The sequence below is a fragment of the Ovis aries genome, chromosome 1 (assembly GCF_016772045.2).
Source record: "Ovis aries strain OAR_USU_Benz2616 breed Rambouillet chromosome 1, ARS-UI_Ramb_v3.0, whole genome shotgun sequence".
NCBI lineage: Eukaryota > Metazoa > Chordata > Mammalia > Artiodactyla > Bovidae > Ovis > Ovis aries.
The window spans coordinates 242,599,541-242,608,129 of NC_056054.1; positions in this window are offsets into that span (position 1 = coordinate 242,599,541).

Below are 8,589 nucleotides of genomic sequence, written 5' to 3' on the forward strand. Positions count from 1 at the left end.
AGGCAGATGCTTTAACCTCTGAGCCACCAGAATATGCTCTCATTAAATATTTAGAAAGAGAAGACTCATCATACGTGGAAAGCTGCAAATTTATAAAAAACACTAGGACTTGCAACAAATGTCTTCATTGGTAATCTCAATGAGATCTGAAGGAATGTTACATATTTATTTCTGGAACAGGCAGGAGAGAAAAAGGAACACTCTGATGAGGAAAAGTTTTAATAAAGTTGAAAAGTATGATAACCACACTTTAAAGTATGATGGAGACACTGGAACAATAGATTGCATTTGGTAGAAAGATAACATGATACAATAAAAGATATTTTAAAAAATAATCCCAGAAGTCAGATTAACACAAAGTACAGAGAGAAAAGGTAATTCCTGAGGAACACATAAATCCACGTCAAGTCACACACAACATAAATTCCAGAAGCAGAAATTAAATGGAGCAAGGAGAATGTTTCCAATTAAAAAACAGACTGCTGTCTCTAAGGAAATGGATTTATCATATACAAGAAAATTAATGAAAATGACCTATTTGTTTGTAACTTTTGAAGAATAATTTCATCATATACAAAATTCCAGGTTATTGGTTTTTTCTCTCACTAAATATTTCATTCCACTCTATTCTTGCTTGCATGGTTTCCAAACAGAAGTCAGATATTATTCTGATCTTTGTTTTTCTATAGGTATGGTGTTTTTTTCCTGGCTCCTTTCACAATCTTTTTTAATCTTTTATTTTATGTAGTTTAAAAATAATATGCTAGGGTAGGGTTGTTGTTTTTTTTTTTTTTTCTCCTCATTTTTTTCCTGCCTCATGTTTGCTAAGCTCTCTGAACCTGTGGGTAGATGTCTGACAATATGAGAAAATTCTGTTATTGTTTCAAACATTTCTTCTATTTGTTCATCTCTTTGTCTTTCTTCTGGTATTCATATTACATTTCAGTTCAGTCGTTCAGTCATGTCCGACTCTTTGTGACCCCATGAATTGCAGCATGCCAGGCCTCCCTGTCTATCACCAACTCCCGGAGTTCACTCAAACTCAATGTCCATAGTGTCGGTGATGCCATCCAGCCATCTCATCCTCTGTCGTTCCCGTCTCCTCCTGCCCCCAATCCCTCCCAGCATGAGTCTTTTCCAGTGAGTCAACTCTTCGCATGAGGTAGCCAAAGTACTGGAGTTTCAGCTTTAGCATCATTCCTTTTATGTTACACTTTTGTGTTTTTCCCACAGTCCCTGAATTCTGTGTGTTGTTTTTTTTTTCAGTCTTTGATCTACCTGCTTTTCAGTTTTGAAGCTTCCTATTGAGACATCCTCAGATTTTATCTTGAGCTGTATCTAGCCTACTAATAAGCTCATCAAAGACATTCTTCATTTCTGTCACAATGTTTTTGATCTACAGAATTTCCTTTTGGTTCTTTCTTAAGGTTTCCATCACTTTGTTACCTTCCCCTTCTATGTTTGCACACTGTCTACTTTATCCATTAGAGACCTTAGCATTTTAATCGTGGTTGTTTTAAATTCCTAGTGGTAATTCCAACACCTCCTTCCATATCTATTTTTGATGCTTGTCTCTTCAAATGTGTTTTTTGACTTTTGGTATGCATTGTAATTTATCCTGATAGCTGGGCATGCTATATGAGATAAAAAGAATATTGTAAATAGGGTTTTTTGTACTCTGATGGTGACGTGTGGGAGAATGGAAAGTGTTCTGTACTCTGATGATTACATCTCAGTCTTTTACTGATCTTTCCGCTGTGGACTGGAAACTTCACACGTGTGTTTTTGTCAGTATTTTTTTTCTCCCTTCTTTGATGGATCTCCTATCAGTGAGCTGGAGTTGGGTATTTCCCTTCTATCACGTGAAAGGCTAGAGCTGAATGGAAATCAGTATTTCCTTGCCACCAGGTCATTTAGGCCATGGTTAACTACTTTTTCCTGAGGGCAGACCTTGTTAAGAACAGAACGCTCTGGTGTCTTTCAAAATGAACCTTTTCCCCTCCCCCTGTAGGAAGCACAAGGGCATTTAATTGTTTTAATTTACTGTGAGAATCTGATTGAGCTCCTGAGGGAACCTGTCACAAAATTGTGTCCCATCCTCCCCGCACCCACCAATGACAGGGTTCTTGTGGAGTTTTTAAATCCCTGACTTGTCCACACTGAGTGTCTGTGCACCAATACATTCTCCTTCTATGGCACTGGTTCCTGTAGGTCTTAGCTCCAATAAGCCCTGACTCCCTGTGTTCACCTGTCTCTTCAGTCTTGGGGCAGCAGTTGGCCTTGTGACCTCACTTCTGTTACTAGATCCTAGAGTTAACTTTTCAGTCAGTTCAGCTTTTTATTTTCTAGGATAGAAGGGCGACTTCCAAGCACCTTCATGCAAAACCAGAAGTCTTGAAAGTGAAAATCTCTCAGTTGCGTCAGACTCTTTGCGACAACATGAACTGTAGCCTGCCAAGCTCCTCTGTCCATAGAATTCTCCAGGCCAGAATACTGGAGTGGGTAACCATTCCCTTCTACAGGGTATCTTCCCAAGCCAGGGATCCCAGGTCTCCTGCATTGCAGGTGGATTCTTTATTGTCTGTGACACGAGGAAAGCCCAAGAATACCAGAGTGGGTAGCCTATCCCTTCTCCAGTGGATCTTCCTGACCCAGGAATCGAACCAGTGTCTCATATATTGCAGGCAGATTTACCAGCTGAGCTACTAGGGAAGGTGGAAGTGGCCCTTTAATTTTTTAACGTCAAAATTGTTGCTACAATCAAATTCTTCTCTAGCTTGCATTTAGGCTGTTATTTTTCCTTTTCATGCCATAAAATAAAATGGTAGTTTTATTATGAATGTGAGCACATTTTACCCTATATTTATCTATCTTCTGTTTGTGATTCATCTTCTTTACTGGAATGTGTGCTCCTTCTGGGTAAGCTCTGCGTCAAAATCATTTTCTTATCTATCCCCAGTAATGACAGAAATGCCGTCCATTGCATATAGTTAATGTCAATAAATACTTCTTTTCATGTTGTGGAACAAATGAAAATTTTAAACAGATACATGTAACATCTCAGATGACTAAAAATCCTCAAAATTTCAAAACTGAGAATATATTAACATTTCATGTAAAAGGAAAACAGGAGTTTACTTCATGATAGACCCAAGAAACCTCCAAAATAGCTAGAGTTTTTAAAGATGAACTGACAGAAATACAATATCCATAATGAGAGTGGTAGCTCTGGCACTGTATGTGTCAATGATACTCATCCTGGGGGTTATAAGTACCACAATAACAGAATCCAAGCTCTTAGAACACTGGCAAAACAGGACCTCTGAGAAATAGGATTAAAGGAAGAGTGTGAAAACCATGCTCTATGAAGAATGACTATATAGCCTCAAGAGAAGACGTGGGTGCTGAACTATGGAAGTGGAATATCTTTATTCTTATATATGTGCTAAGCCACTTCAGTGTTAAGTCATTTCAGTGTTAAGTCGCTTCAATCGTGTCTGATTCTTTGTGACCCTATGGACTGTAGCCCGCCAGGCTCCTCTGTCCATAGGTTCTCCAGGCAAGAATACTGGAGTGGGTTGCCATGCCCTCCTCCAGGGGATCTTCCCAACCAAGGGATCAAACCCACATCTCCCATGGCTCCTTGCACTGCAGGCAGATTCTTTACCACTGAGCCACATGGTAAGCATAAATTTAGTCTTAATTGTTCCATAATACCACAGATTTCTTAGCTATAAAACTGATGCCATAATTGTATAATTCTCATAGAGTTGTTATAAGAGTTAAGTCACTACATGTTAAGCTCTTAAAATATGTTCTGGCACACTGTAAACACTATAAAAATGCTAGATAATATTATCATTATTATTCCTCCAAGGGGTTGAACAAGGACCAATGATGACACATAGACAGGTTTTTCTTTGTATAAGAAAGAGCTTCAGCATAAACAGAATTTTACAACCTCTCAAAATACTGAGATAGTTCATCTCTCAGCCTAAAGGCTTCTAGGTCAGAAACAGAGACAGTTTCAGTCGTGGAAAGAAGTCAAACTGCACAACCTCCCATACTCTATATAGGAACTACTGATGAGCTGAATACAGCTGTAATCATAAATGACAAGTGTCTTGGAAAGTCAGGAGTGAGGAGTCTGCAAGATGGTCAAGAGCATTCCAAGCTGCTCTCCTGGCACTAAGCTGCAATTACTTACACTTTCAGTCAGCAATGTCTTCATGTTGGTGAGTATATTTTCATGATGAAATGTATGGCCATATGTACAGAACACTAAAATTTGGAATCTTTAGACATAAAGAAAAATAAAAGTATGAGTTTAGGAGAAAAAGTCAGGCATTGGCAAAGCGTCCACTTCACGACTCCAAAATGCTGCTGCTGTTGCTGCTGCTAAGTCGCTTCAGTCATGTCCGATTCTGTGCAACCCCAGAAACGGCATCCCACCAGGCTCCCTCATCCCTGGGATTCTCTAGGCAAGAACACTGGAGTGGGTTGCCATTTCCTTCTCCAATGCATGAAAGTAAAAAGTGAAAGTGAAGTCGCTCAGTCGTATCCAACTTCTAGCAACCCCATGGACTGCAGCCTACCAGGCTCCTCCATCCATGGGATTTTCCAGGCAAGAGTACTGGAGTGGGTTGCCATTGCTTTCTCCGGACTCTAAAATACATATTTTTTAAAAATAGAGGGTAGTCAGTTTAGTCACTCAGTCATGTCTGACTCTTTGTGGCCCCATGGACTTCAGCACACCAGGCTTCCCTGTCCCTTTACCAATTCCCAGAGCTTACTCAAACTCATGTCCATTGAGTCGTTGATGCCATCCAACCTTCTCATCCTCTGTCATCCCCTTCTTCTCCCACCTTCAATCTTTCCCAGCACCAGGAGAAAGATTTGGTCAAGATATTGCCCCCAGTAATCTTGACCCAGACTTGCCAGTGAGTGTCCTGGAGTCTCTGGCAGAGGCATGGGTCTGCGGAGGCACTGGTCAGAGGTGGCCTGGTGCAGGGTCAGGGGAACTGAGTGCAGCAATGCCTGCATGGGACCTTTTGAAAGAGGTCACCACTATCTTCATTACCTCCACCATAGTTTGGCCTCAGGTCAAACAAGAGGGAGGGAACACATCCCCACCCATCAACAGAAAATTGGATTAAAGATTTACTGAGCATGGCCTCGCCTATCAGAACAAGACCCAAATTCCCCCTCAGACAGTCTCTCCCATCAGAAAGCTTCCATAAGCCTCTTATCCTTATCCATCAGAGGACAGACAAAATGAAAATCACAGTCACGTAAAACTAATCAAACTGATCATATGGACCACAGTTCAGTTCAGTTCAGTTCAGTCACTCAGTCAGCCTTGTCTAATTCAATGAAACCATGAGCTATAAGTGTAGGGCCACCCAAGACAGTCGGGTCATACTGGAAAGCTCTGCAAAATGGTCCACTGGAGAAGGGAATGGCAAACCAATTCACTATTCTTGCCTTGAGAACCTCATGAACAGTATGAAAAGGCAAAAACAGAGGGTAAGCAAAGGTATTAATTGGAGAATATACCTTTGAAGGCATAATGTCCCCAATGAGCGTGGCATGCATTGATCATTGATAGGAGATAGCCAATTAGAGCACCTGCCAGTGTTTTGTTTCTACCGAGGAAAATCCACAAAGTCATGTAGAGCACTGTTTATGTACTATTGTGCATCATTCGTATATGAGAAGGCAATGGCACCCCACTCCAGTACACTTGCCTGGAAAATCCCATGGACGGAGGAGCCTGGTGGGCTGCAGTCCATGGGGTCACTAAGAGTCAGGCATGACTGAGCGACTTCACTTTCACTTTTGACTTTCATGCATTGGAGAAGGAAATGGCAACCCACTCCAGTGTTCTTGCCTGGAAAATCTGAGGGACGGGGGAGCCTGGTAGGCTCCCGTCTCTAGGGTAGCACAGAGTCGGACACGACTGAAGCGACTTAGCACCTGCATGTGTGCCTATGTATCGTAGTTACTAAGAACTATGAAAGAACATGTTCTTTTTCCATATTACTCATTCTATAGTTACAAAGGATGACCTGAGAGACACTAGGATTTGATTCAGTACTAAGAGGTTCAGCCCTAATTTTTCATAAGGAAATAGTTTATATCATAGGCTCAATACTTACACACTAAAGTCATTAATTCCACTTACGTAGCTCAGTCAGTAAAGAATCTGCCTGCAATGCAGGAGACCCAGGTTTGATTCCTGAGTGGGAAAGATTCTCTGGAGAAGGAAATGGCAACACACTCCAGTATTCTTGCCTGGAGAATCCCATGGATATGAGTTTGAGAAAACTCAGGGAGATAGTAAAGGACAGGGAAGCCTGGTAGGCTACAGTCTATAGGGTCTCAAAGAGTTGGGCACAACTGATATGACTTTGGATGCATGCACAGTCATTATAGACATTCTACTTGTATGTCCCAGTCACTAGATTCTGCGCTACTTTCAGAGAAGAAGAGAGAGTCCCTTTCAATTTTTATTCCCTAAGGCAATGGCACCCCACTCCAGTACTCTTGCCTGGAAAATGCCATGGATGGAGGAGCCTGGTAGGCTGCAGTCCATGGGGTCACGAAGAGTCGGACACGACTGAGCAACTTCACTTTGACTTTTCACTTTCATGCATTGGAGAAGGAAATGGCAACCTACTCCAGTATTCTTGCCTAGAGAATCTCAGGGATGGGGGAGCCTGGTGGGCTGCTGTCTATGGGATCGCACAGAGTCAGACATGACTGAAGCGACTTAGCAGCAGCAGCAGTGCAAAGCACAGTTCCTGATGGGATAAAAGAAGTCTGATAAATAGCTACCGAACGAAAGTCAATCTTACGCAGAAATACGCACCAAATTTTCATTATATTCACTCCCTACAATATAAATGGAACAGTTCCCACAGACAGACTTATTATTGGATTAGGTAATAGTGGAGAAATATATATATATATATATTAGTTAAGTCACTAAGTCATGTCTGACTCTGCAACCCCATAAACTGTAGCACACCAGGCTTCCCTGTCCTTCACTATCTCCCTGAGTTTGCTCAAACTCATGTCCATCGAGTCAGTGATGCCATAATTCATGTCCAACGAGTCAGTGATGCCATCCAACCATCTCACCCCCTTATGTCCCTTTCTCTTCCTGCCTTCAATCTTTCCCAGTATCAGGGTCTTTTCCAACGAGTCAGTTTTTTGCATCAGGTGGCCAAAGTACTGGAGTTTCAGCTTCAGCACCAGTTTTTCCAATGAATATTCAAAGTTGGTTTTGTTTAGGATTGACTGGTTTGATATCCTTGCTGTCCAAGGGACTCTCAAGAGTCTTCTCCAGCACCACAGTTCAAAAGCATCAATTCTTTGGTCCTCAGTCTTTTTTATGGTCCAATTCTCACCTGCATATATATGTATATACTCACATAATATAATATATGACTATTGGAAAAACCACAGCTTTGATTATAAAGACCTTAGTCAGCAAAGTGATGTCTCTGTTTTTTAATACACTGTCTAGGTGTGTTATAGTTTTTCTTACAAGGAGCAAGCATCTTTTATTTTTTTCCCGTGGTTTTTTTTTTAATTTTTATTTTTATTTTACTTTACAATACTGTATTGGTTTTACCATACATTGACATGAATCCACCACAGGTGTACTTGCGTTCCCAAACATAAACCCCCCTCCCACCTCCCTCCCCATAACATCTCTCTGGGTCATCCCCGTGCACCAGCCCCAAGCATCCTGTATCCTGCATCGGACATAGACTGGGGTTTCATTTCTTACGTGATATTATACATGTTTCAATGCCATTCTCCCAAATCATCCCACCCTCTCCCTCTCCCTCAGAGTCCAAAAGTCCACTCTACACATCTGTGTCTCTTTGCTGTCTCGCATACAGGGTCATCATTACCATCTTCTAAATTCCATATATATGTGTTAGTATACTGCATTGGTGTTTTTCTTTCTGGCTTACTTCACTCTGTATAATCGGCTCCAGTTTCATCCATCTCATTAGAACTGATTCAGATGTATTCTTGTTAGTGGCTGAGTAATACTCCATTGTGTATATGTACCACAGCTTTCTTATCCATTCATCTGCTGATGGACATCTAGGTTGTTTCCATGTCCTGGCTATTATAAACAGTGCTGTGATGAACATTAGGGTACATGTGTCTCTTTCCATTCTGGTTTCCTCGGTGTGTATGCCCAGCAGTGGGATTGCTGGGTCATAAGGCAGTTCTATTTGCAATTTTTTAAGAAATCTCCACACTGTTCTCCATAGTGGCTGTACTAGTTTGCATTCCCACCAACAGTGTAGGAGGGTTCCCTTTTCTCCACACCCTCTCCAGCATTTATTGCCTGCAGACTTTTAGATCGCAGCCATTCTGACTGGTGTGAAGTGGTACCTCATTGTGGTTTTGATTTGCATTTCTCTAATAATGAGTGATGTTGAGCATCTTTTTATGTGTTTGTTAGCCATTCGTATGTCTTCTTTGGAGAAATGTCTATTTAGTTCTTTGGCCCATTTTTTGATTGGGTCATTTATTTTTCTGGAATTGAGCTGCATGAGTTTC